Consider the following 19964-nt stretch of genomic DNA (forward strand, 5'->3'; position numbering starts at 1 on the left):
GAAGTTGGTCGGCTGTTTCGGCGACGTGGGCAGCTTGGAGATACAAGTTCTGTGACTTCGCTGGGAACAAAATTTGAAGTGAACCGGTGAAGCTGTGGAACCCGCTCGCTCCTTCGTATTGTGTACGTGATACGAAGTAGGTGGTTGTAATCGTGTTTTGTTGACCGACGCACTTAGAGGCATTTAAATTTTATTATTATGGTGAGACTTTCATAGTCATCTTTAAGTTGTTGTGGAAGGGTTCAGTTGGCCTAGTTAAATGGTGGCCGTTATTTGAAAGTTTTCTAAGTACTTTTACTAGTGATCTGTGTTTCTTGTAATCAAATGATTTTATGTTGGCGTCTTCAAAGTCTGCACACTATTGATACAGTTGTCGATGTGTAAAATGCTTAAGGTCAAAGTTGCGAATCTGTCAGTAGTGTAACGTGTTCCTTTACAGGCTTACCCGTATATCGAGTCAAAAGTTCTGCCGAGTGTTTCCATGTTTCAGAGTTATTCGAATGTCTTTGCGATTCACGCAAAAACCTTTGATTGTGCCAGCGCCTTGGCAGGGAATGAAATGTCAACCGAGGTCTAGGTCAGGCAGTGTTTAAGAACCTGACCACTACCGGGAGTTGTTCACAGACCGCCTTCCAAAGTTTAGTATTTATCTTCCTTCCGCCAAGGCGGGTTAAGCTGGTAAATATATACATTGTATGTAACCTGTTCTTAAAATATTAGAACAGTCAAGTCTTGTGTTTGGCTAAAGTGGAAATTAAATATATGAAGATTGATACAAAACTGTTTTCTTGATGATATGACAATTAAGAAGAAGTATATGTGAATCTACAAGAAGCTATCCCTGCTTAGCCATTTTGTACTTCCTGTCGATCTCAGTTTTGTGACGTCTGTATTCCTTTTTGCCTGCTTCATTTACTGCATTTTTATATTTTCTCCTTTCATCAATTAAATTCAATATTTCTTCTGTTACCCAAGGATTTCTATTAGTCCTCGTCCTTTTACCTACTTGATCCTCTGCTGCCTTCACTACTTCATCCCTCAGAGCTACCCCTTCTTCTTCTACTGTATTTCTTTCCCCCATTCCTGTCAATTGTTCCCTTATGCTCTCCCTCAAACTCTGTACAACCTCTGGTCTAGTCAGTTTATCCAGGTCCCATCTCCTTAAATTCCCACCTTTTTGCAGTTTCTTCAGTTTTAATCTACAGTTCATAATCAATAGATTGTGGTCAGAGTCCACATCTGCCCCTGTAAATGTCTTACAATTTAAAACCTGGTTCCTAAATTTGTATCTTACAATTATATGATCTATCTAATACCTTCTAGAACCTCCAGGATTCTACCAACTTACAGATAATATTAATACTAAAGTCAGGCTTTTTGCAGGTGATGCAGTTATCTATAATGACGTACTATCTGAGAGAATCTGCATAAATATTCAGTCAGACCTTGATAAGACTTCAACATGTTACAGAGATTGGCAACTTGTTATAAATGTTCAGAGATGTAAAATTGTGCAGTTCACAAAACGAAAAAACGTAGTATCCTAGGATTGCAATGTCAATTAGTCTCTGTTGTTATCCGCAAACTCATACAAATATCTGGGTGTAAAACTTTGTAGGGATATGAAACAGAATGATGACATAGGTTCAGTCGTGGGTAAAGCAGGTGTAGACATCGGTTGATTGGTAGAATACTGGGGAAGTGCTATCAGTCTACAAAAGAGATTGCTTACAAATGACTGCTGCAACCTACTAGACTATTGCTCAAGTGTTTGGGACCCTTACCATGTAAGACCAGCAGGGGACACAAGAGATGGGCACCGCGAATGCTCACAGGTCAGTTTAATCTGTCGGAGAATGTCACAGGGATACTAAAGGAACTGAAGTGACAGACTCTCGGAGACGGGCGTAAACTATCCCGAGAAAGTATATTAACAAAATTTCGAGATCTGGCTTTAGATGGTTGCCCTAGGGATATATTACAACTCCCTACGTATTGCTCATACAGGGATCGTGAGGTCAAAATTAGAAAAATTACTGCACGCACAGAGGTATTCAAACAATCATTCTTACCACGCTCCATACTTGAAAGGAACAGGATGAAACTTAAATAACTGGTAAAATGGGACGTACCCTCTGCGTGCACCTCACCGTGGTTTTCAGGGTATAGATGTACACTAGTGGCCATTAAAACTGCTACACCAAGAAGAAATGCAGATGATAAACGGGTATTCATTGGACAAATATATTATACTAGAACTGACATGTGATTACATTTTCACGCAATTTGGGTGCATAGATCCTGAGAAATCAGTACCCAGAACAACCCCCCCTGGCCGTAATAACGGCCTTGATACGCCTGGGCATTGAGTCAAACAAAGTTTGGATGGCGTGTACAGTTACGATACCACAGTTCATCAAGAGTAGAGACTGGCGTATTGTGACGAGCCAGTTGCTCGGCCACCATTGACCAGACGTTTTCAATTGGTGAGAGATCTTGAGAATGTGCTGGCCAGGGCAGCAGTCGAACATTTTCTGTATCCAGAAAGGTCCGTACAGGACTTGCAATATGCGGTCGTGCACTATCCTGCTGAAATGTAGGGTTTCGCAGGGATCGAACGAAGGGTAGAGCCACGGGTCGTAACACATCTGGAATGTAGCGTCCACTGTTCAAAGTGCCGTCAATGCGAACAAGAGGTGACCGAGACGTGTAACCAGTGGCACCCCATACCATTACGCCAGGTGATACACCAGTATGGCGATGACGAATACACGCTTCCAGTGTGCGTTCACCGCGATGTCGCCAAACACGGACGCGATCATCATGATGCTGTAAACACAACCTGGCATCATCTGAAAAAATTCGTGCACCCAGGTTCGTTGTTGAGTACACCATCGGAGGCGCTCCTGTCTGTGATGCAGCGTCAAGGGTAAGCGCAGCCACGGTCTCCGAGCTGATAGTCCATGCTGCTGCAAACGTCATCGAACTGTTCGTGCAGATGGTTGTTGTCTTGCAAACGTCCCCATTTATTGACTCAGGGATCGAGACGTGGCTGCACGATCCGTTACAGCCACGCGGATAAGGTGCCTGTCATCTCGACTGTTAGTGATACGAGGCCGTTGGGATCCAGCACGGCGTTCCGCATTACCTTCCTGAACCCACCAATTCCATATTCTGTTAACAGTCATTGGATCTCGACCAACGCGAGCAGCAATGTCGCGATACGATAAACCGCAATCGCGATAGGCTACAATCCGACCTTTATCAAAGTCGGAAACGTGATGGTACGCATTTCTCCTCCCTACACGAGGCATCACAACGTTTCATCAGGAAACGCCGGTTAACTGCTGTTTGTGTATTAGAAATCGGTTGGAAACTTTCCTCATGTCAGCACGTTGCAGGTGTTGTCACCGGCGCTAGCATTGTGTGAGTGCTCTGAAAAGCTAATAATTTGCATATCACAGCATCTTCTTCCTGTCGGTTAAATTTCGCGCCTGTAGCACGTCATCTTCGTGGTGTAGCAATTTTAATGGCCAGTAGTGTAGATGTAGAATCTGAATCGTCCGAAACTTTCTAATGCTAGCAGTTTGCAGATTAGAACTACGGGAAATACCGTCGTTGAAGCTACTTCGTGGCAGGTCCAGCATCTGGAGATGTCTCTCACATAACCCGTATAGTAATGATCCCAACCGATTTGCCCGTTCATTTAAGCGAGTAAACAATGCTCAAGGCGAGTGGGAGGGAAAGGGGGGGTGGGTGGGTAGGAAAGAGGTGGACAGAGTCGAGCCGTGGGGAGAAAATGGTCACAGGGAGGGGGATGGGCGAGATGAGGCAATGAGAGGAGGGAGAAGGAGGCAAGGAGGTAGCGAGGAGGAGATCGGGTCACACAAACAATTCGCATATACATTTCGCAGTTGTGGAGCATACCTTCTTCGCTAGTGGAAAGTAAGTGTGCATCTACATCTATACTCTGCCAGGTTCGTGGCAGAGGGTACTTCCCACTGTACCAGTTATTAGGGTTTCTTCCCGTTTCGTTCACGTGCGGAGAGCGGGAAAAATGATTGTTTGAATGCCTCTGTATGTGCAATAATTATTCTAATATTATCCTCACGATCCCTATGAGAGCGATGTTAACAGACTTTCTCGGGACAGTTTACGTCTGTCTTCAAAAGTCTTCCATTTCAGTTCCTTCAGAATCTCTGTGACAGTCTTCCACGAATGAGACAAGCCTGTGACCATTCGCGCTGCCCTGTTCTGTATACGATCAATATCCCCTGACACTCCTGCCTGGTACGGGTTCCACACAATTGAGCGATATTCTAGAACCAGTCGCACGAGTGATGTGTAAGCAACCTCCTTTGTGGACTGATTGTACTGTGCCAGTATTCTACCAACGACTGAAGTCCACTACCCACGGCTGAGCCTACGTGATCATACCGTTTCATATGTGTACATACCGTGGGGCCAAGGAATTTGTATGAGTTTGTCGATTACAACGGTTACTCATTGATATTATAGTTATAGGATACTACATTTTCTCGTTTTGTGAAGTGCACAATTTTACATTTCTGAACACTTAAAGCAAGTTGCCAGTTTTGAAACTTCTTTGAAATTTTATGAAGATCTGAATGTATATTTACGCAGCTTCTTTCAGATAGTAGTTCATTAAAGATAGCTGCATCATCTGCAAAAAGTCTGGGCTTACTATTAATATTGTCTGCAAGATCATTAATGTAGAACACGAACAGTAACGGTGCCAAGACAGTTCCCTGGGGCACTTCTACATCTGGCGGTGGTTCTCGATCCAAGACAACATGCTGAGTTCTCCCTCCAAAAAGTTCTCACTCCAGTCACAAATTTCGCTTGATCCGTTGTGTGATCGCACTTTTGACAATAAGCGTAGCTGTGTTCTGAGTCAAATGCTTTTCGGAAATCGTCATATACTGCATCTACCTGCCTCTCTTGATCCAAAGATTTCGGTACGTCGTGTAAGAAAAGTTCGAGTTAGGTTTCACATCATCGATGTTTTCGGAATCCATGCTAGTTGGCGTCGAGGCCATTCTGTTCAAGATATCTCATTATGTCTGAGCTCAGTATATGTCCTAAGGTTATACAACGAATCGCTGTCAAGAATATTGGGCGGTAATTTTGCAGAGGACTTCTACTGCCCTTCCTGTAGCCGGGTATGACCTGTGCGTTTTTCCAAGAACTGGACACGGTTTTTTGTTCAAAGTATCTGCGGTAGATTACAGTTAGAAGAGGGGCTAAGTGAGGAGCAAGTTGAGTATAGAATGTGACGGGGATTCTATCGGGCCCAGGAGTTTTGTTCAGTTTTAACGATTTCAGCTGTTTCTCAAACCATTTACATTACTACTTAATTCATTCATCTTTTCAGTGGTACGAGGATTAAATTGTGGCAGTTCTCTTGTGTTTTCCTTTTTAAAGTATCATTTGAAAGCAGCGTTAAGGATTTCAGCGTTTGTTCCGTTACCTTCAATTTCAGTTCCTGTGTTATTCGCCAGGGACTGGACACAAACTTTGGTGCCACTAACAGTCGTTACATACGATCGTAATTTATTTGGGTTTCGTAAAATATCATTTGACAATATTCTGCTTCTGTAGTCATTGAAGGCATCGCGCATTGCTCTCTTGACAGTTTCATTCTGCATCCCTCTATCTATAGTCCTACGCTTCGTTTTACACCTACTATACCACAAACCCTGTTTCTTTAGAAGTTTCACACTGACTGTATACGATGGAGATTTGCCTCCATTATGAACTGTTTTACTAGGTACATATCAACAGAGAGCATGGGCAACTATTCTTTTGAACTTGTACCATAGTTCTTTTACATGCTGCTGCCCTGTGCTGAAAGTTCATGTTGCTGATTGCGATATGACGCGACTGATTTTTCATCTAGTTCATCTCTCTGCTTGGTTTAGTTGTCCTGTGTTCTTTGGTAATCATTGCTGCCACAACCGCATCATGGACACTGATACCAGTTTCGATGCGGACATCCTCAAAGAGGCCAGGTCGGCATGTTGCCGTTAGGTCCAGTATATTTCCATCATGAAAGGGGTTCCTAACTGTCTGTTCCAGGAAGTTTTCAGAAAAGTCATTTACTAATGTTTCACAGGATGTCTTATCATCCTCACCAGTAACAAAACTGTAATTTTCCTAATTAACTGTTGGATGATTAAAGTCTGTGCCGATGATTACGTTATGATATGAGGACATAGCTACAAGTTAAATGAGGTTTTCTCTAAAGTTTTTGGATACATCTGGAGATGAGTTGTGGTGGGCGAGAGAAGGATCCAATTACCACCATTTTATGCTCACCCTGATGCTCAGTATTGCCCAAACAATCTCACATGCAGCTTCAATTTCTATCTCGGTGGATTTAAGTTTCTTGTCTACTGCGACAAAAACACCACGTCCGTTTCGTATTTGCCTATCCTTTCGATATAGAGTTAATTTTTCACCGAAAACCTCACTAATATATGTGAGCTCCACTACCTTCCACGAGCGCTTCAAACTCTGGCACCGTGTTGAGAATGGTTCGGCAGTTCACCGTTAGGATTTTAATACTCTAACCTGTGGAAAGGATTTCTTTCGATGTTACATTGATACTTCCGGGTTTCCTACAGCTATCGTTATCTGGGTTGGGTGGAGAGTCACCTAAACTAAAAACCCTTGCGTCCACCCGACACACAGCCAACTACCTGAGTAGCAGCCTCTGATGTGTAGTGCACACCTGAACGATTTAGGGGTATCTTGCAAGTCCAGGAAGTCACAGCCCAGCATGTCACAGAATCTTCGATGTCTCTGGTTCAGCCCTTCCACACGACTTAGAACCGAAGGGCCACTATCAGGTCTGGGGACAACGCTGCGAACTGTGTGCTTCGTTGAAACTCTGAGCTCGAGGCTGGTCTTCTCAGCGTCCTCTGCCAGCTGCTGCGAGTACGCGGGAGGCAACGAACGGAAAACAACCGCAGACGATAATAGTGACAGCGAAGTCTGCCTAGTGACACGGGTCGGGTGAGGGGTGGGGGCGAGGAGAGGGGAGAGGGGGAGGAGGGGCAGGGCCAGTGCAGCCGGCTGCCGGCGGCCCGCTCAACAATGGGCCGTTAGCACCAGGATTTCACCAGGAACAAGCCCCCCCGCCCACGCACCCCACGTAGTCTAAGCCCCGCCCCTAACTACCCACTAGTTCCGCCGAGTGGAAGTTACGTCAAAATTCTTAGCGTCACAGATACGTCAATCGACGACACTGTTATGATATTCAGTAATAAGTAAGAAATTTAAGTTTGTCAATACAAGATGAAGGCATATTGCAATAAATGAAAATATGTATAGCGAATTGAAAACGTTACCAGCAATACGAAACAAAAAATTAACATGATTTTACTTAATGTCAAGGAGGACAAATTTTCATTAAGTTTGTTTTATATGTTCCTTTAGGGAAACAGCAGAGCCAACATAAACCCTGTTTACATGGGGCTCCCAAAAACAGATTTCATAAACCTTTCCCAATACCGTTTTAGGTTAGTATGTGTAAAAACTTCAAAATCGATCCTCGAAATCCGTTGTAGTTGCCGGTTTTCCGATTATGCAATCGATTTTAGATCCTATGTAAACGCAACCGAATTTGAATCGTGTTTGGACTGTCAGGTTTCGTCTTGTTGGTAAAAATTTTCGGCTAATATGGATGGAGTGGCTTTTCGCACAGTGAGCGATAATTGTAAATATTAGATCTAAGCTGTTTACACTTCGTCTAATTGAAGAGAAATAGCGACTGAGCTGACTAAATCACAAAGTGTAACAGCTGTTTTCCAGGTGTCATATTTAACTGGGCTAGCAAATCCGCTTCAGATCTTAACATGTAAACACGACAGCGAAAAGAGGTTTCCGAAATTCGGTTTTCGTTTTTCGGAAGATGTGTCGCATGTAAACGTAGTGATACATGCGAAACAATGCTCTTGGACCTGTTATGTTGGTAGTAAGCCAAGGATGCAGACGATTGACTCGATTGTCTTAAATTAACATTTTACACAAACAAGTCAAAGTCGTTTTGTTTATCTATCTACAATTCGCTTGTGAAAATTAAAGAATATAAGGATGACACACCGTAGAAATGCCTAATGAAAGCAGTGAGATATTTACATATATGAGTTACATCATTACTATTTTCTTGTGTAATGGGTGAATTTTAACTTCTAAATTCTTCCAATTTCGTTCCTCTGCATTATAAATGAGATTAATTTAGGGACGCTAAAGAATTGTGGCCCTTGCTGTGCGACAAGTTAATGTCCTGCGTTCTGTTGCAAACATCTCAGTAAATAGTCTGTTGCTATAATTTGTAGCGCCTGTTGTCAACCAAGAGTTTTATGCGTTTTTGTGTCATTCAGACCAGTTCTTCTTTTTCCTCTTCTTCTTTGATAGTTGTGACGTGTATGTTTGTCCCAGTGTGGGCTTGCAGGAAATAAACGCTACAGTGTTTCATCGCTGTAATGTATATCCTTCAGGCTATGCTGTTTCTTTTTCCAACCTTAAAACATTTCAGCAGAACTGCTCAGTGAATAACCCACAAAAACAGTTTGTATCGATCTCACAAGAACAAAGTAATTTGGCTGCTTTTTGGAATTACAGTCTAAATTGGTGTTTGTTTCACACACATTGTCTGAATTCTGAACACAAGAAGTTTCAACTATACTACGGTTCCACTTTCTCTAAGTTCAAATTATTCTTTGAGAGTACGTTTTCTGATTTTAGCTTTGGTGACTTTCCTCACACGGGAGTCTGTTTATTCATAGGATATTCGCCCAAATACACTGTAAAGAATTCAACGCAAAGATGTCTTCACCCATGTTTGCTGTGGAAATAACTGCCACAGCTGAGGCCAATTCAGCGGTTGCTTAGTAATGTGTCTTGTAATTTTGTAGCAATATTTGCCAGCTATCAGAATGATAATTTAACATTCACTCCGAAAAGTATTAAAATTCTTCTGTGCACTTGCATAACTTTTAAATGTATTGTAATTTTACAATTATAACCTGAGATCAGTTTTTTACAAATTGAAAAAAACTACTGGAGAATAAGAGACCTAAAACTACTAGTTCGTTAATGTGATTTGTACTTTATACATGGCTGAGAATAAGTTACATTTCCTTTTGCAAGTGCGTCAGTGTCTTCTACTCATTTTATTCCGAGTGGTAGTTTGTTGTACCAGATCATCAACACGTTTTGAGTAAGTATTCGCATTTGCGTTTTTCATCCTTATTTTGTTTTGTAAGTTAATGACAGTGACAGATCTCTCCTGTGTGTGTATGCGTGTGTGTGTGTGTGTGTGTGTGTGTGACTGAGGGAGAGGGAGAGAGGGAGGGAGGGAGGGAGCACTCTTATACGTACATATCCTTGAATACTAAAGAACATAGTTCCATTAACTTAAGAAGGAAGGTTTTTGGAAACGCGAACGGAAAAGAAACAAGAGAGTTCAAACCATCCACTTAGCTACGTTGCACTTCGTAACTCCATGCTTAAGGCCAATACACCAAGATGAATTTAAGGTATTTCAGAGTTTTTGCTGTAATTTAGAACTCCTGAACGCTTCAACAGCCGATACGTCATTATGTGACGTTTTATTATAACCAATCGTACCAAGAATGAGGTGTTTTTATAAATTTTTCAATGCACCCTTGTCTTGGAATGGCATACTTTCATAATACGCAAATTACGAAATGAAAATTTTCAACCACGGTAGATAAAGAAGTTTTACGTAATAAACACATGGCAAAATTATCTCCTCTTCTCGTGCTGTCATTTGCCAAAATGTTGATATCTCGAATCTTTTATGAAATATGAGGAATGTTGTAAATATTTCACTCTTGTTTTATCGCTGACGCGGCGCTTGTACTGCTCCACCCTTTAGATACCACTAACTCGCAGTAGTTGGGCCGTATGAACAGGCTATAAAAGCATTTCAGTACGTAGGCGAATGCAACGCCCGACAATATAGCTCACTCTCGTAATACTATAATAATTTGTACTGGTAAGACCTTGCCCGCAATAAACGACGTAACCTGTGTGATTTAAAATAACGTTTGATATTCACCCTCTCACGCTATAAATCACACTGCAGTGCGCTACGACATCACTATATAGGAAAGGATGGATACAATAAAAATTTTCGTGGTACAATGGGCTTAAATGCAGCTATATAGATATTAATACGCATCTGACTCTCGGGGTTCACTAGGCTCGAAAGACACACTATCACTAAAGCCAGTATCAGTCACCAGGAAAATACTAAATGCGAGAGTCTATGGGGGTAGGAATGATGTATTTACTTTACCAATAACAACAACCTACAGTTAAGCTTACGCTGTGTACTCTGGCAACCCAACTAAACACTTTCTCAACAACGTAGGTACCAGATATATTTCGTTAATAATCGATAAATACGTCATTAGATCCGTTGCCTCTTCTAGCTGGTCCTCTTTTAAAGCTTCAACGATTAATCGTATATACACTCAATCAGTATGAACGTTACAAATTTTTACCTAAATATGAGAATACGTTCATAAGGCAAAGATATATTTTATATTGTTTATGTCTCGTTGTTAATCAACGATAACTTCTGTAAGTAGAGCCTTGCTACAGCAATATCCTTGTCTCTATTGAAATTTTATCACGGAAAAACCTTTCAGAATAAGTGCAATAACTTTTCATTTATAATTAATCACATTTCTATAACACGCACACTTGCTTTCTCTGTCTAATGATTAATTATCTTTCTTTTCGTTGCAAGTCGTTCACTGAAAAATACTATTCTTCTCTTTAAAATCTTTGAACTTTGCTTTTAGCAATATTCCAGTCCTTTACTTTATTCCAGTCTTTTACTTTATTGGTCTTTGAATTTATTTAGATCCGAAACGATATATTCGAGATATTAATCTGCTTTCAAATAAGCCTTTGATTATTTTTTCTTGTAATACTTTTGGAATAAAAGACAAGTCGGGTACTCGGGTACAGACTTTTTTAGTTTAAAACCGTTTTCTTTATTTCCTACAATTAAATCATCTACAGATACAAGACAGCGTTTTATTTTACTAGTGCTGGTTCTCTATTCAAAACCCAACTAAGCAGAAACGTAATAAAAAAACGGGAGTGTCGTTGCCAGTTCCCAGCGATGTGAATTTCAGATAACCGGACAAAGCTCAACCGCTTCAGGCGTTGTCTTCCGCGACCCACTAATATTTAAAACTTTCAGAGCGAATTAACGTGTTGTCTTTTAAATGGTTCTTGATTTGTCCTTTAGGGCCCAAGGGAAAAGCTATCACATTCTCAACAAACTTCCGACTGTCTCTCAGTAAATAACTATTACGTAGGAAGGCCGTTCTCTTTAATGTAGACTACACATCCAGTGCATCCAACGAGATTTACTATACTGCAACGCTCACGCCGAAGTCACACACGCGAGCGCTACGGTGGCAGGTTCGAATCCTGCCTCGGGCATAGATGTGTGTGATGTCCTTAGGTTAGTTAGGTTTAAGTAGCTCGAAGTTCTAGGGGACTGATGACCTCAGATGTTAATCCCATAGTGCTCAGAGCCATTTGAAGTCACACGATAAAGTCTAACCAAATATAGCAAAGTCACTATGCCTCAGTGCTTGCACATACCTATACAACCAAAATATCGCAATCCAACGCTACTGTCCTTTACTGCATGCTTTAATCCTCAACCACAAAATAACTAAACGACCTCGCGTGAACACGTCTCTTCACATACTCCATCCAACGGAAAATCTCAAAAAAATATTGAACCAAGGTTCGCCTACCATCGCGTGGCTATTAAGCAGCAGCATGCGCCGTTAATGACAACTAGGAGAAACCAATATCATAGTTCAATAAATCGGGGCTTTTCCTATTTCTGGTGCGTCTACACTCTCCCAAAATCGGTGAAGTAATCGTTTTCTACATAAGCCGATAATCTTCTCGATATACCTTTCTAAACGACATAGAATTGCTTTGAACGCACTTTAGTTGTCTCCCCTCTGCAGAAGAATTCACGTATCGTACGTGTGAGCCGATCTCATCACACTCTTGAGATAATCTCTCTCGAGGGTCACTACTCGGATACTATTCTGAAATTCGAAAAGGAGAAGCTCTGCGAACCAACATAGCACGCTAATTCTCTCTTTAAAAATAAGCGTATCTTCTTAGCAGTCGCCGGCAAGCGTTCATAGTGGCCGGCTGCATCGTAGTTGTTATCTTTGACGCACGCTGCGATTCAGCAGTCGGCTGGGCGTTTCAAGGTCGCTGACTTGACAGAACACAGTTCTTCTCGACCATCAGGTGTCACATCTCTACAACATTTTAACTCAAAGATATAAGAAAACTGTATGAACAACTTAACAAACTGTTCATTCTCCTATCACGCAAAAACAGATAGTAGGTTGAGGTTATATATAAACAAGTAATGAGCTTTTTTCGGGGTGAAGACGGTTTGGCGCATTATACGCGGTCGCAAATCAGTGTGCTACGTCAGATCAATTTTCTGGAGACCGGTGACGGATTGAGACCTACACTGAAATCCAAAGAAAAATTCGATTCGTTAGTTAAATGTCATACGCAGCGACATGTTACGTAATATGAGCCAACGCTAAATCACAGCGATCCCTATTTGTCGTTGAAACCTTCTTAGAATTTCTCGCAGTGTCTTACTTCCACGTAAAGAACCTAGTAACTGTGACAATTAACGAAATGATGGTTACATCATCACGAACCTGACACATAATGCCATAAGTAATGAAAAAATGTTTTTTTTACCGAATAGTTTCCGTTAAATCGGTTAAGAAAGGTTGCAGGGCGTGCGCCTCGACTCGGCTCAGATTTGGCCTCCCTTCTGAACAAACGAATGAACTCGGCCAGCGCTGTGGACTAAAACTGCTGTGTCCTCTACTCACCTCGTGGTCTGTACACACACTGAGTCGGCTGTCGTTTTATGCAATCCGCAATGTCGTTGCTGGTCTTCATAAACGGTGTGCGAGATTTTCATATTTTCTCTCTCGCTAAGCACAAACTATTAGACCTACAGGAACTGTAGGAAATTTAGTGCATTTAAATTTTGTAAAGGGACACGTTTTCGAGTTATGTAATAAAAACATGCAACAGTGACCTTAAAACGCACCCTGACTCCCGCACTCATCCCTCACTGGCCAGGATTGCGAGTGCTTTGTTCGTGGAATTCCTCCTACCACTAGTCGAATATTTACGACTACACGAATTATGTCCCACATACAAATTTGTTTGGTCTCTTCAGTGACTGGCATTATACGCCAACGGCTCGGTCGAGCGTTTACAAATTGTAAAACTGACATTTGCGCTACTTTCACCCAATTGTTTTGTGAATTTTGACAGTATAAAATAAACAATTACATTGTTGTCTTCGTCACGCCTTCTCACTACGAAACTACTGTGCTTGTAAAGGTTGACGCGTAACGCTTACAAAAGTCGTTTCCCGTTCATTATCCTCACAGATACGTTTAAATTATTAATGTTAACGGAGTAACTGACTCTGCTGGTGGCGTAATAATACAATCAGTATAGACCAAAACAGGGCGAATATCAGGAATAGTTCGTGTAGTTGAAAATTTATGTAAAGTGGTGGGAGGGATTGATTGGTGACGTATGAGTGAGGGGTGGAAGTGTGCTGGAATGCCACTTTTGTACGTTTTTCTTGAATAACTCGATAACCGTGGCCTCCAGCGAAAACATATCCCATAACAATTCTTAAATACATTGCGTCTCGTACAAAAGGGTCCTGCTCATTTTTCTGTAGGTCTAATAGTTTGCGCTTAGCGAGAAAGAGGATATGAAAATCTCACACGTCGTCTGTGAAGGCCAGGCATAACATTGCGGGTCGCACAAAACGACAGCTGAATCACCCCGTAAAAGTAAGATATACTCTGAAGTATTTACGAAGGTATGCTCTTTTCCAAATTTATTTATAATATTATAACACATTTTTGCGAAATCTTACGTGAATGAATTTCAGTGGCCTACGTACTTTCATCATACTGTAAATTTCACTTAAAAAGATTTTGTGCCTACGAAGAATGTAATTTGTTTTTATTTGTTTTATATCATTTATAACTGCAGCCAAATTTAATTCACGTAATGGCAAATTAAACCTTATTAGTCTTCAAATTAAGAACCATTAATGTATTTCAAAAACACATTCAATTTTTGTAAAAACAATTTATTATGATAAAAAAATATAGATGTAAATGAATGGTGTGTCTTGGTATATTTCGAAATTTTACATTTTATTTTGCGACTATATCAAAAACGTTTTTCGAGACTTTTATTCTCAGACTTTTGAACATATAAAAACAACTGCTTATTTAGACTCCTACTGTTTGTAAAGCTGGATATTATGGTAATCTTCAGTTTGAACAAACAGTTTTAGAACATTCTCGAAAAACGTGATTTGTCATACAGAAACGACTTACCATTAGTCTGTTGTTAGGCTGCAGTCATGCTACCCTCAGTCGTCACTCAGGCTGCGATCTGTAACAACTTGTAGTGCGCATATAAACCTCATTTTGTTTTTAGAAAGTGCTGCGCAAATAGCTCTCTTGCATGTGAAAACATGTATGAAGTGCTATATATTCGTCAATAATGAAAAATGTGGAATTAAAGGAGAAAAATAAGTGAAATAGTGTTTTAAGCAAGAATAAAAATCGACGGACCATATGGTCTCCTAGTAAAATGCCGAGCACAGCATGTCCACCCTTCCTGTACTGCCGCTTGACCTGCGGCAAGCTCCGCCGGCCTGCCCCTGACTGGCAGACAGACCCGCAGCGCGCGGCGCCTGCCGGCCGCCTGTGCCGCGTGCCTCGTGCCCGCCCCCTCCACCCGCCTAACGGGCGCTACTGCGCCTGCGCAGCGCTGCACGCGTCGCGTATAAAAGGGGGTGGCGGCCGGTTAGCGGCGCCAGTCGCTGTCGGTGTGACGGCACGTGCTGGGCGGACAGGTCGCGCTCATTCTGCGCGCGCGTGCCGCCAGCTGTGCTACGCGAGGGCCCACCGCGCGTGTGTCGACATCGGTTTTCTCTAGTTCGTTGCTCCACGTAGCGTTCGGTGCCCTTTTGCGTCTTTTCTTAAGATGTCCGTTTCGGGAAGAAATGTGTTATAGTGATGTATCAGTGGTTGTTATTGCATCTGGCTGGCACCTCCGTAAACACGTGTCTTCCGTCTCGGGCATAGTGAGTATGAATGTGACCTTCAGAGTACATGTGAGGAAAAATGTTCCTCGTGTACTATCTTTGAATGTCTTCATATTTCACACGGGGAAAATAAACTTTGTAACCACTCAAATTTAGATACGTCAGCTTAGCTTTTTGCAACACATCTTTCCCCCGAATAATTCCGTACAGCGACGAAAACATCATATTAATTAGTACGTAGCTAGACTTTGGCAAATATTTCTTCGTCGAATAAAAGAAGCGAAAGAAATATTACTGACACGCGGCAAGTATAAATTTAAATTTAAAAGCCTACTCGAAGAAAATATTACTAAAGATCGCTTCTCGAATATTAAGATTTTGACGATAGCAAAACGACAAAAATGTTTCTGATGTGCCAAATTGAGTGCTTCCATATTTCACATTAGGATGATGATCATTACCTAAACAGAATTTCTATCGTTTCGAACACATGTTTCGCTGAAATAAATCTGTTTTGCAGACCGTAGTAAACCATTTTTTTCGATAAACTATCTGTTCAGTTATCAAATACACTGTGCGTATAAAATTCGACGTTTAAGTCCACCAGAGGGAAAATATTACTAATGTACGATACTCGAATGCTTCCTTATTGACAACAGAAAGATAATCTCATTAACTTCTCAGAGGATTACATACATTTACGTTCTTTCAAGTACATAGTATCTGTACTGAATATTTATTAAAGATGGAAGAAAATCATCATCCGTCATAGAGAAGTGGTTTATAATCGCCAGTATTTCGTTCATAATTTAGTAAAAGCGAAAAGACAGTAGTTACTTAGATATCGTGCAAAGTGAGTTTAAATTCGATCTGCAGCTTACATCTGAGAAAAGCTCATTATCACTTACAATATTTTATAAGCTTTGTAATCTCCCTTAACCAAATAACCTCATCAACCGATCAGCAATTCGATATTCACTAGCAGATCTCATATTAAGTGCAGAGACTGCTACGTTAAAGACAACTCATACTAAAGACGCAGTAAACAGCCTAAGAAGTAAGTAAATGCTGCCATGAGTAATAACCACCGTAAGGACATGTGTGACGTACGCTTCCAGCCAGTCCATGTGCTGATATGTTCCTTCACGTGGCTCCAACAATGTCCTGCAGGGTCGCTGGGTGCATGTGTGATTTACAAAGAGTTTCAAACCAGGATCAAAGTTACGTCATTTCTGACAAGTATTCAAAGGTTTTTACCATAAACGTATATTCTACCATCTACTGTATACCTAATTAACCGAAAATAAACACACTAAAAGTCCAAATCAAATATAATGCACCCACTTACTGATTAACCTTTTCATACAGTGTGCAAATAGTTTGGTGGCACTTTTCGTGAACACAGATTCGGCATTCTTGTGAGAGAATAAAGACAAAGAAGACGGTAATTAAAAGATAATGCTACAGAGTATCGAAACGAACGTTTTCGCCAAATTTTCGCGATTTCCTTAAGTTTCATAACCATCTGATATGCAATATATCCTACAAAAAAAGTGAGATCCTGTTTTCTTGTAATATGCAACTCTAAATTAAACAGCAAAGCGGTATTCTTCTGTGCTACCTGTAAAATACATATGAATTAAAATAAGATTCAGTGAAAACCTTTTTAACTGCGCACAAACACAACTACCAGAACTTTAGACTTGCTTAGAACGTGGACTTAAGATTCATTAAAACTCTCAATTTTTGTCCTATGTTTCTATTAGACTAATGAAAATGAATTCCTTTTTGTTATAAGTAAAAAAGGTTAGCATTTGTATCAGAAAAATTTACTTACATGGAATCTTTGGGCTTTAGGTACACAGTTTAGTAGATTGTTCATCACACACACACAGACACACTACTTACTTTGTCGGAAAATTATGATCTTATATGGCCTTGTTTTCCTTTGATTCGCATGTTACTCTTATTGAATAAAAAATAATAATGTTTATATGCATTTAGTCATTTATTTATTTGGGGTGACGGTTTATACCATAATAACGAACTGAAAAGTCGAAAGCCAGCCGGAGTGGCCGAACAGTTCTAGTCGCTACAGTCCGGAGCCGCGCGAGCCCTACGGTTGCAGGTTCGAATCCTGCCTCGGGCATGGATATGTGTGATGTCCTTAGGTTAGTTAGGTTTAAGTACTTCTAAGTTCTAGGGGACTGATGACCTCAGCAGTTAAGTCCCATAGTGTTCAAAGCTATTTGAACCATTTTTTTGAAAAGTCGAAAATCCTATGATTCTTGAAAAAGCTCTGAAAATTTAGCAACTTACTGACAGATTTAACAAGACGTCGCCAACTGTAAAATAAAGATAACGGAATATGTTTATTATTGCCAGAGCTATATTCGTGTTTAAATACGAATAGTCTAATTAGAAAATGTAACAGTTACGTAGGGTATCCAGAAGTTTGCTCTGGATCGGAAAGTGTGAGCAAACATGCGCAAGTATTCGGCGCACTTGGCTGGACGGTAACATGTGACCAGCTGCGTGGCGGCAAATGAGACGGGTGCGCCTCTTGTATCGCACGCTTGTCTTTGAAAAGAAAAAGTGCTGTGGTGCTCCACATTGGCGCACAAACTGTCTCGTGGTTGCTGTATATTTTCTGTTATTTGCGATATTTTGTTGGAAACACTGCAGTAAAAGAAGAAGATAAAACTATAGTAGCGAAAACAGCAGACAAGTCTCGTAGCAGAAGGCGGCGCTTTCGTAAACGTTTTGCGTTTATTTGGAAACAGAGTAAGTTAACTCAAAAGGGAAAAAAAGTCGAAAGGAAATGAGTATTTGTTGAGTTGTTATCATCTTTGTTACGCTTTGTGACAAATATACAGATTCATAGTCTGGCGTTTGTCGCTTGCAAACATAGTGCAGACACAAACCTATTGTTACCTGTTGTGAAGCCACGGTGCAACAACATCGCGATGTCATTAAAGAGATCGTGACCCGCCAGTTGTCCGAATCTGTGTTTTATTTAATTTATAAGAAACAAGACAACATGATACCATTATCAATTTTGGCGTATCGTGAATCCAGAGTTAATTATAATGATTCAATTATTTACCAAGCTGTTTGTAGACCAGCGAATATTATAAAATTTTGTCGAATCTGAAGAGATGAAAAGCATTGTGGTATATGATAGTGAATAATTTTACGTATCGGTACAACATACCGATGTTCAAAATGTCCGAGTCGATAGCTGTACCCTCGTTCGGCGCTAATGTGTACGGCACGGTGTGGGACAAGCTTTGGTACTTGATTTTCTTTAATCAGTGAAAGGGGTTCGCTGGGAGCGTTATGTGCCACTAGTAATTACGATCGCTAAATCGTGTTGTTACGTATAAACTGGAGCGCCTTACACTCATTCGACAATATTTCTCAGCTTGGGAAAATTTTTTGCTGTGCCTAATAGCATAATATTTATAAGGTGTGTATAACTGAGTACGTGGTGTAAAATGCCACATCAATAATGAATATCTATCTCATCACGTATCTACCGCAAGGATCTTCGTCATTTTTGAGTGAAACTGAGCGACATTCCAACTTTGATTAATTAAAGGTTTGTTACTTGGCTGATTGTTCGGCTGGCCTCGTTGTCCTCTTCACAGTTATATGATGGTCTCGAGTTCTTCTTGTGCGAAGAAATCTGTAATTTTCCAGGTTTGTAATTGTTTGATGGATCAATAATTAGAAATAAAAAAGTTATAAATTGCTTCAATCGACCAATTGACAAAACTCCATCTAAACATGAAGTGTATCTAATCCTTACAATGATTAAATCCCAACTGATTTGTGCAACAAGGAAAATATAACTGCTTCTTGCAACTATTCCCACCAGGTGGGAGAGAAAGCATGAAGACTACATTTTTATGACAAAGAATTTATTTATATCGCTGGGAAAGATTTTGTAGAGATTAACTGATACACATAGAACAAAATTTAATGGTAAATAGACTTACATATTTTCGCTTTAAAGCTTCCAAAGTATCCAAACCGCATTAAATATAAGAAGAAATGCATGAAATATGGAATTTTGCTGTACATAATTTTGTATGAGCTTATCTTACAAATGAAAATCTCGATATCCATAATTATGAAAGGGTTTATAATGTGTATTAGGGTAGATTTCATCGCAGTGGACAACGTAGACAGTTGCTGAATATGTGTGTATTACTATGTGAAATAATGACTCACATTTTTCTTATTTAGATATTGGAATCATGTTTCCCGAAACATGTTGTGTTTACGAAATCAGTGTATCATGATCTCCATGTTCTCTTCCAATCTTTGGTGAGTGCGTCGCGATCTGTGGGAGGGTTTGTTTCGCGGCGTTTATCGCTTTTTTATAATTTTTTAGAGCAACCGCAATTGTACATGCTCATGTCATTTTCATAAAATAAAGATAACTGCAACAGTTGTTGAACATTTTATTGTTATGACCGGTTTAGGAAATATAAAATTCAATTTTCTGTCATACGGTAAAGCGTAAAAGAACTAAGGCTGTCTTCCATTCTGTTTGTCTGAGGAAATATCCCACTTTATCCAGTGTTCCCTATCATGTAAAGTGGAACATGGAACTTTCGTTTTTCAGGCTACACAGAATGGAAGTCAGCCAAAAGCTGGTCGTAAACAATAAATTATTATTAGGTCAACAACTTGCGGTTTTCTTCATTGTGTGAAAGATTTTTTATTT

This window comes from Schistocerca americana, chromosome 9, assembly GCF_021461395.2.
Source record: "Schistocerca americana isolate TAMUIC-IGC-003095 chromosome 9, iqSchAmer2.1, whole genome shotgun sequence".
In the NCBI taxonomy this organism is placed as follows: domain Eukaryota; kingdom Metazoa; phylum Arthropoda; class Insecta; order Orthoptera; family Acrididae; genus Schistocerca; species Schistocerca americana.